Source organism: Ambystoma mexicanum, chromosome 1q, assembly GCF_040938575.1.
Source record: "Ambystoma mexicanum isolate Mex_15411 chromosome 1q, UKY_AmexF1_1, whole genome shotgun sequence".
In the NCBI taxonomy this organism is placed as follows: Eukaryota; Metazoa; Chordata; class Amphibia; order Caudata; family Ambystomatidae; genus Ambystoma; species Ambystoma mexicanum.
This window is the reverse complement of record NC_090922.1, coordinates 937,716,141-937,735,057: the sequence shown is the minus strand read 5'-3', so window position 1 is coordinate 937,735,057 and position 18,917 is coordinate 937,716,141.

Below are 18,917 nucleotides of genomic sequence, written 5' to 3'. Positions count from 1 at the left end.
TGGATTATGGTCTGACCGTGCACAATGCAGAGCAAATAGGCAGACAATTTATGCACTTTAGCATGTAACAAAGATGTATTTAATTGTAAACTTTGTAGAACATTACTTCTCTGTCACATTGCATTAAGAAGAGTCATTAAGACGTGTCTTAATTGAAACATATGTTCTTAATGCAAGTATGCATCAGCTTGTTAGAACAAGTAAGGAGTAGAGCTAGTTTCACAAGGAGTTGCATTGGCTTGCAAGTCAGGCATAGATCTTTTGCAATGGGCACTTAATCTAATAACCTACCTTTCATGATTTAGTGTTCTGTCTTATTTACCCAATTTTCAGTACACATCACCCTATGGTGTTCTTCCATTGCACCATATCTTTGATGCCCCTTCATCCTCATCTTACTTACAATTAAGATTCATACCTCTGTTACCCTTTTGCCCCACCCCTTTACTGTTTACTCACTTCCCTTCCCTTAACTGGCATGCAACCCCTTTCCTTTGCCCACATTGCTCATTGACCAATTGCTTATACCTCTCCCCCTTCTATTGCCCTGGTTCAAATGTACATGTAGATCACATTTATTTGCCATTCATGTTATGCAAGACACAACACGAAGTTGTGGTCGGGCAAGTGATGGTAATTATAGCTATGGGGTGTGCCCATGGACAATATAGCGAAAGGCGCTGAGTGGACTTGACATTTATTGTGCTGACATGTTGCACTTTCTTGTAAGGTTTGCTGCATATTTCAATTTGTGGAAGCAGAGGTAAATGCGAGGGCTGTCATCCTGGAATCTGGGGATGGAGAGGGAGTAAGAATGACATATAATACGTATTCGTGTTTTCAAGGAAGCGGAGGCGCTTTCCTTCGACCCACTTAATGTTTTAAGAGGGCCTGGGAAAGGGGTGAAAAGGATGGCATCTCAGATGTCCACATTCTCATTGCCTTTCACGGAAAATGCTTAAAAGGGACAATATTGACTATCATGTGCATAAAATATAACCATTAATGGTATTTTTTACTAATAAGTAATGTCTGACTGTTACATTCTTCATTGAGTGTTATTGAACTGTGCCCACCCAAAAGTGAGTACCACACTTGTAATATTCATGGTTATTATTCAGGGTGCTATTACTCCCTTTTTTGTAATAAACTCACAAGTGCTTAAGAATATCATCAGAACCGAGGAGAAGCAGTCATACAGAAGGAATGCAAGGGAATAATCTTATAAGATATGGAGTCTAGCTTCATTGGCAAGCAGGATTTGTGGTAAGTGGTTGCGGATTGCAATAGACCAAAGGTTTATGGGCCACAGTGTTTTTATTTATTTATTTATTTTTAAAATGTGTTTATTGGCATTTTCATTAGTATCAGTTACAAAATGTTCAGGTGTGCCATACACCAATAGTAATAACAGTGCATTTAAACTTAACATTAACCCAACAACAACCAACATATACCGTCTCCTTATTGGTTCATGTTTTGCAATGTCTTTTGTCCTGGTGGGGGCCTCCGGAGGGGTTATCCAGCAGCTCCAGCGGCGGGGAGGGGAGCGATCCGAGGGGTACCGCAACCTCCACAGCTTCTCGGCTTTAGTTGGGCTTCGCCAAGCAGAGTGCAAGCTTAGATTGAGTTCCTTGATTCAAGGGGGCTTATCATCAGAGGGATGAAACATGTGCCTAGTGAGTTCCTTCCAGGCTTCAAAAACGCCAAGCTGGAGTCATCTGTAGACCTGGCCACACATTCTTCCCATGCTTTGGTCTCCGCTAGCATCCATCGCTCTGTCTCATTGTGCCATAGTTTGTACTGTGGTCCTGCGGGTTTCTTCCAAGCCATTGCGATGGTTCTTTTAACCAGTACACATGAAATGTCCATGAGTCTTACCATATGCTTGAGCTTGGCTGGTCTAGGGTAAGTTCCTAAGAGGCACTCCTCGGGAGTCCATTTGTACTTGTTCAGGCCTGCTTTTTCGCACTTCTGTTTTACTTTGTCCACAGAGACCTTGTTTTGGGGCAGTCCCACAGCATATGGATCAAGTGAGCTTCTTCCCCCATGCACCAGATGCAGGTGAATTGTGTCTGCTTGTTGAATTTAGATATTCGACTCGTGGTCAGGTAAGTTCTGTGCAGCACATTTAGTTGAATCTGTCGGAATCTGTGGTTCCTAGACACCTCTTTGGGGAATGTTAGCGCCCTATTCCACTTTCCTTCGGTTATTTCCCGGTCCACGTCCACCTCCCATTTGTTTTTCATTTCCATGTTTCGGGGGTTGGATATGTCGGCCAGGTGGCCGTATATTTGGGATATTGGTCTGCAGCCCTCTCCCAGATTGTACAGCAGCGTCAGGAGTGGGTCTGCATCTGGTTCTTCAGGCCATGTATCCCATTTGCGCCGGGCTATAGTTCAGAGTTTTTGATACCACAAGAATTGGCCGATGTGAATGCCTTCCTTCTTTTGCAGTGAGACAAGCTCTCTGAAGACGCCCACCTCGTACAGATCTCCCCAGGTGAAGACCCCCTCTCTTCCCCATAGCCTGATTTGCTTCAAGTCTGAGTTTGTTCTACAGAAATCTTTGATCAATGGTATTTCCGGGGCATAGGGACTCCGTAAGTGGGCAAGCACTTTCACTCTGTTGCAGATTTTTCTCCCCAGAACCACTATGAAGGGTACGTTCCCCAGCAGGTGTGGAGGAGCCCAGATTAGTTCTTTCAGTTGGAACGGAGGGATCATGGCTTGCAGCAGTTGCTTTTCTGACGTGGGTTCATCGGCCAGCCATTTAGTCACAAAGCTGAGTTGTGCTGCCAGATAATATTTTTCCAGGTGCGGGAGTTGAATTCCACCTTGCTTGTGCGGTAATACTAGCGTCGATAGCACTATCCTGTGCCTGCTTTTTCCCAATAAAAAATCTTGCACTATAGTCTTCAGCAGTCTGAAAAAGGGCTTGTGTATATAGTAGTGTACATTCTGGAACCCGTAGAGGAACCGTGGGAGGACTATCATTTTGACTATTGAGGCCCTGCCCATCATCGATAAGGGGAGTTTCGCCCAGAAAGACATTGATTTACGCAGGGCTGGGAGTGCTGCTTTTGTGTTGTACTCGTGCATCAGTGTAGGGGTGTGCATTATGTGTACTCCGAGGTATCGAAATGACGTAATCTGCCATTTGATCCCCACCGCAGAAGGTGCCTCCGCGTCTGTATTTTTCAGGGCCGCTAGGGGAAACAGACAGGATTTCAGCTTGCTAAATTGTATGCCAGAGACCCTAGAGTAGTTGTCCAGTACCTCAAGCATGGTTGGCACATTTAGGTGTGGGTCTTTGACATATATGAGAACATCATCTGCATAGAGTAAAATTATATGGTCCACGTCCCCCAGCCTTATGCCTGCATCAAAAAACTGCTTCCTGAAATATATGGCTATGGGTTCTAGTCCCAATATGTACAACATTGGGACAGCGAACAGCCCTGTCTGGTCCCCCTGCATATGTCCCAAGCCTCCGACACATACCTCCCAGTTTTCACCCTTACTCTAGGCCTATTGTACAGTATTTTGACCCATCTGATAAACCCAGGTCCGAAGCCAAATTCCTTAAGTACCGCCACCAGCCATTCTCAATAAATGGAATCAAACGCCTTTACTGCATCCAACGACAGCAGTGCGTAGGAGTCCTTGTCATTGTCAGTTTGCGCGATAACATGTTGGAGCCTACGTAGATTCATGGACGTATTGCGGCCCGGCACGAAACCACATTGGTCAATGTGCACTATATCTCCTATTATTCTGGACAGTCGCTTAGTCAAAATTGTGGTTAAGATTTTCACGTCATGATTAAGCATTGCCAGCGGGCGATAGAAGGCGCATTGGTCTGCCGGTTTGTTGGGCTTAAGGATCGGGACTACAAGCGTCTCCCTCATGCTCTCAGGTAATATCCCTTCATCGTATGCATCCTGGTAAACAGCGTGTAGCAGAGGGTTCACGGAGGGCTCACACATTTTAAAGAACTCTGACGTTAACCCGCCTTACATGTGGCCAGGGATCTGATGGCCTCTGTTATATCTTTGGGCGTGATTTCTGCCTCAAGAGTGTCTGCTTGTTCTGGGGAGCCCTATCTCCTCCAGTGTGTCCATTATCTGCTCCTGGGTGACCTGTGTCTCGTGAGAGTATAGGTGCGCATAGAAGCATTTAAAGGTGTCATTAATGCTCTGCTGTATATAATGTGCGTTTCCGTCTTCGTCCTGCAATGCGGTGGCAGAGTGTCTGGGGTGCTCCTTATGGCAGAGCCAGGTCAGCAGCCTGCCTAGTCTGTCCGCCTCTACTTGTGTTCTATTAGTTCTGACCGTATAGTCAAACTTTTCTAGCCTGCTCCAAGCTTTTGCGTTCCCCTCTCTAAGCTTCTCTAGCTCCTCTTCCCCCTGCTGGGTGTTGGCAAGAGTGGCTTCTATTCTTTCAATTTCCCGTTCCGCTTGAGCTACTTCTTGTCTGAGTAATCTCCTAATGCCCCCTGCCTTTGCAATAATTTCCCCCCTGGAAACTACTTTCAGAGCATCCCACACTGTGCTTATATGATCTACGCTGCCCATGTTAACTTCCAGGTAAGCGTCAATAGTGTCGCGTAGTTCCTCCCTGAAGGCTGGGTCCCTCAGGGCTTCCACAGGCATTTTCCACATGGGGATCGGTGGTCTGGGGCCCTTGTGGTTCCATGTTAACAATAGTGGGGAGTGGTCAGAGATAGTCCTTCCCAAATATTGTGCTCCCTCCACCTGGGATAAGTGTTCTCTGTCTATAAGGATATAATCCAACCTTGTGTATAATTTATGCGGGGACAAGTAATATGAGTATCCTCGTGTTTCTGGATGCCTTTCGCACCATGTATCTGCCAGGTCCAGCTTGTTCAGCTTAGCAGCCAGGGCTGTTGTCGCGGCCGATATGCCTCTTGGTTGGGGTATGGACCTATCCAGTACCGGATCGTGCACACAATTAAAATCTCCTCCCCAGATGAACAGGCCGTTTCTGTGCTGCGCGATTCTGGGGTACAGTGAATTCAGGTGTGTTGGTATATTATTGTTAGGGAAATAAGAGTTCATAATGCATATTGCTTCCTGCTCAATGTATCCCCATAGCTTTACAAATCAATTTCCGATTTGGCCATGCGGAACAGGAGCTGTGTGTGAGTCCAAGTGAAGACTCCTCTAGCGTATTTGGAGTAAGTGGTGCCAAATCCCTGTCCCCCCAGTGTGTCTGAAGTTTGGCCATGGAGTCTGCCGTGCAGTGGGTCTCCTGCAGCAATTCTATCATCTCCCCTTTTCTGTACAGGTAGGTTTTAACTCTATTTCTGCGCAGGTAAGTGCTCAAGCCTCTCACATTCCATGTTATTATGTTAATTGTTGTCGTGGTCATGGTGGTTCGGTATCACAGTATCCCTGCTTTCCCATCCTCGCTGCCCACAAGCTTGGTCCAAGTGCAGAGAGTTCAGCGTGCGGTCTGGTATGTGTCTGGGAACCTCCCCACCCCCACCCCCCCCCCCCAACTCCCTCCCCCCTACCTCCCCCCGGTACCATTTGGAGACTTACCAACAAAATAACCTTTAACCTGGTAAACGTGAACTGCAAACGGTTCTACTTTGAACAGCCCCTAGCAGTTGCTTCCGACTTGCAGCGCTCAGGGGCACCTGAGCCTTTTGGGCCTGTCCAGGCCTTCCGGTGCGGGTAGTGTGCTGGCAGTCGGCCTACACATTTTCTGGGGGGGCGTGTCGACGTCATCGTCACATGTATGGGTCGGCGTGCTCCTGCCTGTTGTAGCTTCCCTGTTGCTGCTGATCTTAGTACGATCCTTTGGTCCCTTCATTAGTTATGCAACTGCTGGTCGTTTCTTAGATTCTTGGGATATTCAGTGGCCTATAAACTCCTTCTCCATTCTTTCCCTATCATCTGCAAGGTTGTTGTCCTCAAGCCACATATTTGCCACCGCTGGAGTCTCTAGGAAAATGGCTTTCCCTTTATATAATACTTTGAGACGCGATGGGTACATTAGCATATACCTGAGGTTGAGTTTGCGTAGCCTTGCTTTCACCGGCACAAATGAGTTCCTCGCCCTTTGCACAGTGGGGGTATAGTCTGGGTAGATGACTATTTTGGCACCCTGTCTCTTGATTTCCCCGCCCTCCCTCGAGAATCTCAATATCATCTCTTCATTGTGGAAATTCAAAACTTTTGCAATTATTAGGCCTGGGTGCGAGCCTGGAGGGGGCCTTTTCTGCAGAGACCTGTGGGCCCGTTCTATCGAAAACCCTTGAGACAGCTTGTCGGCCCCGATTTCCTGCAGTATCATTGTCTCTATAAACTCTGTTGGGTCCAGGCCCTCCATGTCTTCCGGTACCCCCAGGATTCAGATATTGCTGCGGCGAGCTCACCCTTCCGCATCCTCGGACCGCACCTCCAGCCGCTCCACTTTCAGTTCAAGTTCCTGGACCTTGGATTTCAGTTCCGCCGTGTTGCCGATATTCTCCTGCAGTGTGGCCTCCGCTATGGTCACCCTTTCGGTGAGATTACGGGCATCCTGTCTCATCAGCTGCATGTCTGTCTTGATTTCGTCTATTCTGGTTTCAATGGACGTGCGCAATGCCGCTATGGCCTGCAGTACCTGCATGTTCGTGGGGTCACCTTCTTGGGCCGTTAGTTCTTCCGTGGCCCCTGCGCTCTGCTGCTGTTTGGGTCTGACCGTGGTAAAGGAGTCCATTGTTACTGGTTTCGGTTTACCCTTGGGGGGTGACATCTCTTGCCTCGAGTCTTTCCCTCCCCTGCTCGTCCCGTATGGCGGGGATGTCTGTCTGTTCACTGGTTGCTGGGGCAGTAGATATCTCACTGGGTTGAGAGTGTGTTAGATCGCCGGCCACAGAGGGGTGTATTGTTCTTCCGTTGACATATGTGTTTGCGGTTAGCATGCGTATTATAGTTGTGCGCCACCGATCCTCCCCGCGTGGGGGTCCCTCAGAATAGATCGAAGTTTTGCTAGACTCTTCAGCCCGCTAGTGTATTTTTCAGCTTTGAGTGTCAGCAATTGCATGCGGGTTTCAAGCCTGTTACGTGGTGGCTCCACATATCCAGGCAGTGTTGCCAGTGCATACCTCCTCTTTGGCTGTGGTGCCTGTCCGTACTGCCCAGGCGGGGGCCCTACTTTCCCCTGCTTCTTCCTTATAGTGTACCCACAGGATAGATGTCTTCCGTTGCAGCGTGCACCCTTTGTTGTGTTGCCCACTTTTCCGGTGGACTCCTCACTTAGCCAGCAGGTTCTCTTGTTTTACTGCACCCCATTTCTCAATTTTCCCCCAGCCGGGTCTGTGGGAGCCATCTCAGGTGCTCCAGTGCTGTTGGATGGGGCGCAGGGCTCTCCGCTAGCTTCCCCCGGTGCCAACTGGTCCTGCGTTAGAGGGCGCACCTCGCTGCCTTATGTGGGGCAGACAGTGCGGGTCCCAGTGTGCTTCCCTCACCACCCTGGCAGTGCCCCTTTCGCTGACGCGGTCTCCCGTAGCAGACGATATTACGTTTTCAGCACTCTCACCTCCAGGGATCTCGGTCCCAGCCGTGGTGTGCAGCTGCGTAGGGTCGTGCTCTGTGATCTCCGCGTGCTTACCCGCTTCTCATGCGGAGGTCGCCGTGGCTTGGCGGTTGTGGCTCAATGTGTGCCCGAGCCGCTTGAGTTGCTGCTCTCGGAAGGGGGGGAACGGTCCCCCTCCGTCGGGTCCTAGTTGCCTGCCGTGTCCGACGTCCACTCTGCTCGTACATTTGTGGCCACCCTTTTGTTCGTGCCCGGGGCCCCCTGGCAAGTCCTCTGCAGCACTCAGTGTCCTTACAGGGCTCTGCCCAGGGTGTAGTTTTAGCGCGGTCTCGTAGTGCCGCTCCGCTGCACCCCCAGCGTATTCCCCTGCTCACTGTTCTGCCCAGCCGCTGGCACAATCATTCAGCATCCCCAGCCGCTGCCTCTGTGCTCCGTGACCCAGCTTGCCTATTCCGCTCAGTGGGGTGCTTGCTTCTTGTGGCCGTCTCCATTCGCGGGCGCTCTGCTCAGGGTCTGTTGACTCTGATGCAGTTCCCCAGTCTGCCTCCCGACCTGGGTCCGCCGCGTGGTCCAAGCTGCCTATGCTGTAGTTACCTCAGCGTAACCTCCTTTGTCTGCCTCCCTTCTCCGTCTTGCTGCCGAGGTGAGGCGAGTGGGCTGCCTCTCGTTGCCTGTCCCGACCCGTTTGCAGCCCTGCCTGCGCCCTCTTGGTATTGTTCGGGTCGTTGGCTGCTAAGGGCCCTCCTTCTTCTTCACATCGGGGTCTCGGCCGCCAACTTAGCTTCGCACAGGCACCACTCCAGAGACTTCTCGTTCGTCGTCCAAGCTCCGATTTTCAAAGGCGTTCATGCGGAAGTGAGGGGAATCGGTTTACGCTTCCGCTGCTGCTTTTTGTGGGCTAATTGTGATTGTTTATACAGCATTCACAGGATCTATTTGAGGATCTCGGCAGGAGCTTCGCTCACACGCAGCCTCATGCCATGAGCTTAGGCCACGCCCCCCTATGGGCCACAGTGTTAGCCAACATTGATATCCAGTGTGACAGAATATGTCATTTAAATGCATACTTTGCCGATGTGTAGTATGAACATGCACCTGTGGCCTATGCTCATTTTCATCTCAATGTGGGGGCCGACATGTGGAGGCCACCCAGGCGTACCTGCAACATTGCTGAAATCAAGATGCTTGCTTGACTAGATCTACACAGAAGCCAGTAAGCCTTTCAAAACTCAGCTCATTCTAGGCAGGCTTTAATTTTAAGGATTTTGGGCCTCATTACGAGTATGGAGGTAATGAAAAAAGGAAGGAAGAATGGCATTACCGGCATCGTTAACGGGTCCGGGCAATTACGAGCCGACAACCCGCCAATACCGCCACCGCCTATACCATGCCCCTTCTTACCGGCATGCGCGCGTACACACGCCCCTTCGCGGCGCCAACACCGGGATCCCGCTAACAGGAGGACATCTCAAGTTACACGGGCATGCACTTACCGGCATCCCGATGGCAGTAATTAGGGGCTGCACGATGGCGGCAATACAGGCATTGTGGATCACCCGCAAATAGCAACTTGCAGTGCAGGCAGCTGCCACAGGTGCACACAATCACCACAGGTGGAGTCAGTGGAGCCTGTCCCAGTACAAAAGGAGTACACCCACACATCACACCCCTTCCTACACCAAAATGATCCCACTAGCTGTTGCAATCATGGGGCTGGAGGACATGCCTGTACTGCTACAACAACAGCAACAACAACTACAGCTACGACAATAGGCAGCACAGAGGAGGAGAAGGAGGGTGAGACAGGCCCAGCAAGTTCCACCAGTGCAGCCAGTGGTACCACATAGGCAGCCACCAATCCCTCACATCAGACCCAGTCCATTCAATCTAACCCCTGAGCAGATCCACACCCTGTACCGGTTGGACCGGGACACCATCACCACCATAGTGGACATAATACAAAACGACATTGTCAGCCTGATAGAAATCCACACTGCCATCGCCCCTCTACTAAAGGTGGTGTCTGTGCTCCACTTCCTGGCCACTGGCACCTGCCAGCACACAGTGGGCCAGCTGCATGGCATATCACAACCACTCTTGTGCTTGATGCCCTCCTGAAGCATGCAAGCATCCACATGTACCTACCACGAACTGGCCAGGAGCTCGCTGACTCCAAAGTAGGCTTCCATGCGCTGGCAGGCATGCCTAATTGCGTCGGTGCCCTCGACTGCACCCATGTAGAATTGGTGGCGCCTCATGCCAATGAGGTGGTGTACCGCAATCATAAGCAATACCATTCCATCAATGTGCAGATGGTATGTGACTCCAGCAAGATCAATCCACATTGTTGAGCCCGATATCCCGGATCTACACATGATACCATGGTACTGCGTAACTCCACGCTACCCCGCTACATGGAGCAACATGCTGGACGATGTGCCTGGCTGCTTGGTGAGTTGCCTGACTGGCCCATGGCAGTGCATCGGGGTTGTGAGGTGGGGGATTCATACTCCACCTGGGTGGGATTGGGGGGGGGGGCTGCATACTCCACCTGGGTGGGAATGGGCGGTGAGTGGACAATGCACTCAGAGCTAAACACTGTTGACCTGAACATCCCAACCCGAACATGACACATCAGTGCCATACATAAGACCAATGCCGTACATCAATGACAACATGCAAGACGCACAAGCAGGCCATATTTCAGTACACAATGCATCAAATCGATCTGTGTGCATACATATAGGGACATGTGCATGTCAACACCAAATAGCTGCAGCCATGGCCGTGAATCCTAAAGGTGTCAGCTCAGATTGACTCACACATACCTCTTTGTGCTCCCATGCAGGTGATGGAGGCTATCCCTTGAAGCCGTGGCTACTTACCCCTGTGCGGAACCCGCGGAACAGGCACGAAGAGGAGTACAATAGGGTTCATACACGTACCCGTGTCGTGATTGAGCAGACCTTTGGCCTGTTGAAGGCACGGTTCCGCTGCCTAAGCAGGTCTGGTGGAGAACTCCATTATGGCCCTGAGAAGGTGGCAAAGATCAACATGGTCTGTGTCATGCTGCACAATATCCGGAGAAATGTACCACTGCCACCTGACATTGACATGCATGCACCGGGTGAGGATGATGAGGATGATGATGGAGGAGAAGCAGCACCCCTGACAGTACATAATACACAAGATGGCTGTGCAGTATGCCAATCACTGATTGACGATTACTTCTGAACCACAGGGACGTTGATGGTTATGTGTCAGTGCTACACTGAGCACTGGGACTGTGTGGACATGGACACAGGGTGTGTGGGGAGTTGGGCACTGTGCACTGTCATGAATTGAATGGACACACACAAAATGAACAATGTCCAGGCATCAAATAATTTTGCACACAACGGGTGTATTAATGAAAATTACAAATTAGTGCTTCCTTCCTCCACCACTCACATGCCCTTCCCCTCCCCCAAAACACCCAAACACCCCATACTCCCAATAAACACCCCATGCCCCCAGTGAACACCCCATACCCCCAATAAACACCCCATACCCCAATAAACACCCCATACCCCCAATAAACACTGCCTTAATCCCCTCTACACCACCAACACCACCTCCCCCCTCACCCATTGTCATCCCACATTATTTCCGGGATTTTTTCGTGTCCGGGGGCAGCATTTTGGTCTACCTTGCACTCCCCCTTGTCATCCGCACAGGGCTGGCTGGAGCGGAGGATGCAGGTGTGGACGATGGGGTGGATGCAGATGTGATTTGCACCGCCGGTGAAGGTTGCTGGCGCTGCATATGTTGGAGCATGCTGGTTAGGACTTGCCTGACGGCCCCCAAACTGTCACGGATCATGGTTGCACTAGAATTAATGGATGCAATTGTCCCAGCATTGGCCTCACTGATCTCTCTGCGTGTTTCCTCGCCGTCAGCCACATATTGACGCACCAGCTCGAGCATCGAGTCCTGCCGGGCCTCCACCCTTGACAGGCGTGCCTCCATGTCAGTGGGGGCTGTGGAGGTAGAGGGTGCTGCACCTGGGTGGGCCATTGGAGGGCTGGTCTCTGGGGTGGCTGTGAGTGCTGGACTGTGCAGTTGAACTGCAGAATCCACCATGGGGCTGGACAGTGTGCCCTGAGTGGCGTGTTGTGGGGTGGACAGGGGGCTTGGGGTGTGAGGACATTCAACATGGATTGTTCCATCAAGGTCCATGTGCTCCTCCACTTCCACATCCACATCACTGAGTGCGACTGTGGCTGCTACCTCACCCACTGAACTTGTGGCAGCGGACTGGGTGCCATCAGCCTCCCCTTCAGCTCTGGTTGGCAGCTCAGTAGCCGCAGTTTCGTCCGCTGCAGTGGTTTCCTCATGTGCCTGTCTGGCCTGTGCACGTGCCCTGGGTTGCACTGTGGGCCGCGGTGCTGCCCCAGAGGTGGAATGGCAAGTGCCCTGTGGTCTGGCTCTGGATGTAGATGGCCTTGGGCCAGGGTCCTGACTTTCACCTTCTGCATCAGTGCCTGTGGGGGAAGAAGAGATGCAGGGCATCAGTGATGGTGTTACATGAATGTTGCATGAGTGGGTGCTGTACAGTTTTAATTTATCATGCCTTGCAAGCTTATAGGTGTGTCACACAGGGTACTTTCGGGGGTGGGGAGCATATTGGCATAAGCCGTGGCGTCTCCATTCGGCACTGATGCGTACCAGGTGGCATGCCATTGTATTGAGGTTTGTGTGATGTATGATATGCAAATGGTCCCTGTGTGTTGGGTGTCTATTGATAATGGGATTGGCAGACAGCATGCATTTCATTGTGGCAGGGGTTGGGCCTCCATCTGGACATGGATCTGTATATGTGTGTATGATGGGCCATGCATTGCCTTGGCTTGGCTCACTTTCAGAAAGTTGTACTACGTCATGGTTTGGCCAACTGGGGTTTGCAGGGTCACTCACCTCCATCTTCAGATGTCGCGGCACCCGTCTCCATTTCCCCAAAGCCCTCTATGGACTCCATTTGGATCGTCGTGCTGCAAGTTTCCTCCCAGCGCATGAGTTTCATGTGGCCATGGCCTCCCTGTGATTGCTGGACAGGATGTTCCGGACCCTGAGACGGAGGTCATCCCATCTTTTTTTACAGTCTTTGACTGTGCGGTGGGTGGTGCCAACCGCTGACACCTTGCTTGCAACCTCCTCCCAGATCTCTTTCTTCCTCAGCTGGACCTCCCTTTTGAGGTAATTAGTGAAAACCTCATCTCAGGGTCGGATTGGCCCCTCGGCCTTTCGGCCCGTGGGCGGGCAGAAATCATCCCTGGGGTGTGGGGGCTGGTTTCTGGCCATGCCTGGGCCGGTTTGGAAGAAAAGAAATGAAATTTTGTAAAACAAAATGTTAAAAAAATGTTTGTATTTTTTTTTTCAAAAAGCTTTTCATCCTTCTTAGGTCGATAAATGAGTACCAAAACAGGCTGGGTGATATTGTATGTATATTGGTTCTATAAAAAAGAGCTTAAGTGTCACTCTCACCTGATTCCCACGGAGGCGCAGGTCTGGCTTCGAGTGCTGATGCTTCTTCAATGGTGAAGCGCAGGACTCTGAAGATGGACAGGTAGGGCCCCTCTACTCTGGCTTCTCTGGCTCGCAGGAATATTCCCCTGTGCGTGAAAAGAAAGTATTACCTACTAACGGAATAATGCTCAAGCCTTCCACTCCCTTCCAACCCTCCACGATACCCTTCCACGATTCCCCGTGAAGTCTCACCTTAGGGTCTGGAAGGATGAGTTCTCCATCCTGCTTCTGATGCAGGGGCGCGTTGAAACCCAGTTACTTCACTGGATTGAGGTTTGATGAAAGTTCAAATAAGCTTGACTGTTCAGGTAAGGCGCTGTAAGAGTTCTGTTGCAAGTTCAAAAGTTCAAGCTTAATAATAATGTTCTTTGTCTTATTGCAGCAAGCGCTAACGCTTATGTCTTTTTCCCCTTAAGGGCCGGGGTTCGGAATGCCGGAGATATGGTGCCGACCCGAAGTGAAACGTGCAGTTCCAATAAATGACAGGTAAATTCTGGATGAGCGTTCGGGTAATGTCTTTGCATTCGCTCATTCAATGTCTTTGTCTTTTTTCCCCATAGGGGCCGGGGTCCGGAGTGCCAGGAAGCGGCAGGACCCGAAATGAAATGGGAATGACCCAACAGGTAAGTCTTAGAAGGAAACTGAGCTTTTCCTATTCCCTTCCTTCTCTCACCTTGTGTTCTTGTCTTTCTCTCTCCAGGCTCTGGGAAGTGGCTGCGGATCCGGATGATCGCTGCTGAAGATGGAGGTGCCAGGAAAGGTGAGTGAAATGCAGCGCTGCAGCGATCGAAGCGAAATGCTTTTAAAAATGATGTCTTCCCTTTCAGGATCGTCGGTGTGATGTCTCCGTGATACAGCTTTAGCAGGTAAGGTCTTCTTTCTCACCAATTCTCTTATCTCCCTTTGCAGGTGACCCAGGATACTGACAGGCGTGGCTGAAGTCCAGATGCAGGAGCTGACACGGTGAGTGTCCAGCTGCGAGGAGCAGAACAACGCGAAGCGTGAGTTGCTGATCGCGCGTGGTTTAAATAGCTTTGGAAGAAGTTCCAGGTATGTATCCTTCCACCGATCAGGTATGTATCCTTCCCCGACCACACCCAGGTGGAAGTAGTCCCACAGGTAAAGTAGTTCCATTCAGGCCTCAAGAGGGCCTGGATGTAGCAGCATGGTCTGCATCAGGTAAGTGCACATTAAAACACTTGAACACATGTCTAGCTTTATGAGCCTGGCGCCTAAGGCGCCAGGACAGGGGTCCAACATGAGCCTGGCGCCTAAGGCGCCAGGACTGTGTCCAAAGGGCCCCAGCTTGGGCCCGCTGGCACTTCCCTGGGGGGGAATGATGCCTGCCTCTGGGGTTGCTGGGTCGGACCTGGCTCCTTGGAGGTAGGCATCATGACATTAAGCGTAAGTGCTATACAATAACATATTATCATTTGGCCTTGGACGTCTGCTTGGATTCACAGTAATTTAGTATACTTAGGAACAATGCTGTTTTATGCCACTTCCTGTTTTGTCAAGGGGTGAAAGATCGTGTTTCATTGCTTCCCGGGATGTCACTTTGGGGGTGGGGTCAAATGACACTACTGGTGATGTCATCAGAGGTCAAGGGTCTTGAGGCGAGGGGTGGGCCACTTTTTTTAGACAAGGGGTGGGCCACTTTTGTTTGGGTGACCGTGCCTATTTCTTGTCCCAGTCCGGCCCTGCCTCATCTGCATGGGCAGCAAGGGTATCGGCCAGCATATTTAGCTCCTCATCGGAGAAGCGCTTCTTGCGCAGGCGGGGTCGTTTTTCGGGTAGCCTTCGACATGATGTATGCTATGGCCCTGGTCTCTCCTCTGTTGCACTGCTGGATTGAGAGGATTGCAATGGATTGTGTTTTTAAAGATGGCCGCCGCTGCATTTCCCGTTCCGACGCAATGATGTTACTTCCGGGTCCGGTATTACTTGCCCGGTATTAGCATGTTGTTATTACCGGGTCGTTATTAAGGGGTTGCTCCTTGGTGGAGGCGGTATCGGCAGGTCCTGTGATGGCGCTATCGGTGGGCTGGAGAGCCTTTAGCAGTATGGCGGTGTAGCCATTACCAGCATGGGGGTTCGTGCGTGCTCGCGCATTCATAATCAGCCGCTATTAGCAGCGTCAAGGGTGCACGGACGCGCTAATACCTCCATGCCGGTAATGACTCTGTTTTTAGCAGGCATCTCGTAATGAGGCCCTTTCTCTTTTTTTTGCCTGTTTGATCTTTGCACCTCTGGACCTGGGAGTAGAGACGTCTTTATGGGAGGACAAAAGGGGCTAAAGACGTCTGTTTCCATTGTTCATTAACTTAAATAGCACGTTAGGATATTTTATGTCATGCTGCTGAGGGTCTAAACCTAATGCCTACCTGTTAACAAATACATTCTCCTCTGATCAATTCATCCTGTAATGGTTTGTGTTCACTGTGGTATACAGAGTTTGGGCATTCACTACGGCTCATTTTGATTGCTGCGAGGCAGCATATCAAACTTTGGGTTGTGATCGGTTCGGTGGAGGGGGGCCCCAAAAAGGGCTGTGCCCCGGGCCCCAAAAGTGTTTAAGATGGCCCTGCCTCGGAGCAACAGTCCAGCCAGCCTGGTGGGTAATCACCCCTTTGCTCCCCTTCCCGGTGTGCCCATGCTGTCTCTATTTATTAACACACCGCTTTCCATCCATCAATATTCATGCATCTGTATTTCGCTGCTGTAACCATCTTTCTATGTCCCATATGATTTGTGAGATTAGTTTTTAATCCGCACTGAAGGTGGGTAGCGAATAGCAGTTAGCCAGGTGTTGGGAAGTAGGTACATTGGGTAATGTTGCAATAGGTGGCAGAGTCCTAAGGGTGAAATGATCTAACCAATGTACAGAATTTCAGAAGTCATTGGGGGTCATTACGACCGTGGCGCTAAGGGGTTAAAGGCGCCGTAAAAGGCTGCGGTGCCGTTAACCCCTTAGCGCCTAATTACGAGGTTCCTTTGCGGGACCCGTACTGAACGGCTGGTCTGGACCAGCCGTTAAAGTAGGGACCCGCAAAGGGACCTTCGAGGTAATTACGATACCGCAATCTGCGGTACCGTAATTACTGCCTTCCCCAGTCCCATTGAGCCCTATGGGGCAAAAATGGGAATGGGGAAGGGCCAATGTTCAATGGGGAATTACCGCCCCGCCAACCTTGTAATGGGGTGGTAATTCCCCATTGAACATTGGCGGCCTCGTTACAACACTGGCAGCAACCATGGTGCTAATAGCGCCATAGGTTACCGCCAGTGTTGTAATGATGGCCATTGTATTGGGTTTGAGGTGGTAAAACCCGTTTTCATGTGTATTCGAATTCTGTTTTTTGAGAACTGAGGAGATGGCTTGGATGTGTACAGGTGCATTACAATTAGGTTTTGTTGTGATGTGGTTGCTTGACTTTACATTGAAGAAAGACTGTCACATGTTTGTAAAAACTCTTTTGACAGTGATGCAATCACCACCTAGCCCGATCTGAACCGTATGGGCAAACAGATCTGCACTCTACCCACACTGCTGTAGGATGGCCTCCCTTCAGGGCGTCTATAACAAGCAATACAGACAGGCCCAGGGCACATGACCGGTTCTGGCCATTAGCACACAGCCATGTGTGGTGTCCATGTTCTGCATGTTTCCTAGCCGCATCTGTAGAAGTAGCCAAACACTGGATGGAACAGGGAGCCTTGAGACCATTGAAATCAAAGTAAATATTTTGCTATGTGGAATAGTTAACATATTTAATTCGTTTTGCAGAACAGCTTTCAATTGAAAGCAGAAAATAATATTTTTCATTTTTGTGGCATTTTTTCCTGAAAACGAATCCAACCTTTGGCTGGCTGAGAACAAACAATAATGGGTATCTTTGTTAATTTTTCCTTGAATCACCCATACTAACAATTTCAAGTACATAATGGCCCTCATTACGAGTCTGCCGGTAACCCGCCGTTGCTACCTGTGGGTTACCAGCAGACTCGCCTTAACGTTACTGGATATTACATGTGCCGGCAACGGCGGTAAGTTCCCATTCCATGCAGTTCCGTAGGACTCCATGGAATGGGCTTTCCCCATACCACCAGCACCAGTAGTAGCCGTGCCGGTGACAGGGGCAATTCTTTGCTGGTAGGGGCCTGAACTCCTGGCAGTTCACTGTCCCCACTGACAAAGTGGGAGTGTGCCAGTCAGGAAAAGATGCTACCAGGATTTTTTCCGGACAGGCACACTCATAATGAGGACCAATGTGTCTAATATCCACAAAGAATTGATAAGATTCACTATAATGAAACCGGACATAAGAAAGTTATGTTCTTATTCCTGAGATCTGTCGTTCGAGGCAGTTGCTCATCTTTACATAGACACAATGGAAAATCAGCAAATAATGTAAGCATAGTTTTACATAATATTTATGCAACTTTGGTTGGCATGTGTGCTCTATGCTTGACGATTAACGATGTGCCAGATTAATCTTCAATTTGAGGCAAAGACTAGACATTGCACGTTAACATTTAACCATAGTTTTTTAATTAACATATTTATGCACTGTGTATATTATTTTTTACAATGGGTACTGAAATATATTTTTGCATTTACAAATTCACGTACGTTTGTCATGGATACAATCTTCCCGTGGACGGTTCTTCAACCAGAATTGGGCAATAACCATCAACAACGCATCTGTAATGTCAATATTCTGGGCCGATCGTCGGGGACCAATTTATCCTTTTGCAAGTGCAGTAAGGAGTAAAATGCGTGCCTTTATGATCTAAATATGTGCAGATGGAAAATTGTATTTCAAAGTGAAACGACTCCTTTCTTCTCACTAACGGAACACCATGTGCATCGATCAAACATCAGTGATGGAACGTAAGATCATTAGTTTTAACCACACAGAACTTTGACTAAAGAATGCAAATAAAGGGATTAATCGATCGATCAACACAATTGGCAATATTTGATGGCAGTTGACAGTTGTAGAAAAAATGCAAAGCATGCAATGTTTGCTAGTTATCACTTCTATTGGCAAAGGTTATCAATGCTTTTGTGGATGTAATCTTCTATTTTGCAAATAATGTTAAAAATATAAGTACTTGTTTCATTCCCGACTATTGCTTTTTCCTTTTTGTGACAAGAAACAGAACTTTTGCGTTAAGTAACGTTATGATGTAGGTGATGACAGTGTATTTTGGGCATATGTTTTGACTAGTGCTGTCAGCTTGAGGGGCAGGTGATCTGAATTACTGCCGCAAGGGCACTTGAAATAAGGGCGATGAATCAACGTTAAGTTTATCACAAGATGGCGGTACCCGCCGGTCAGATTCGCATGTGCAAATGTGAGAAAGAGTAAGGTAAGATTCATTGGATTTTCTTTACAATCGATCAATGTATGCTAAAAAATACATGCCTGATCGATTGCCCACTAATATCTGAGCAAACTTCCGCTTTAACTCCGGCGCAGTGATGTCACAAGGATCACTGTGCCCTGAAGTTAGTGGGTGCTCTAGTGCCCATCGTAACACCAGAAGCCCATGGTTTGTGAAAATCGGAAGTAGTTTGAGAATAGATGTAGTCTAGACTCTAAAGATTACCTTGCTTCCTGATGAATTTAACGGTTCTAGGTGCCGTTCCTGGCATTCCGACCACATTGTGTGATCCTGGTCAGATAACTTCCTTGATTGTGCCTCAGTTACCGTCTGTGGCATGTTTGGAAGCTCGTGGAGATAGGCTAAGATGACTGATACCTGGACATAAGAAATGTGAGTTTCTCCATACCT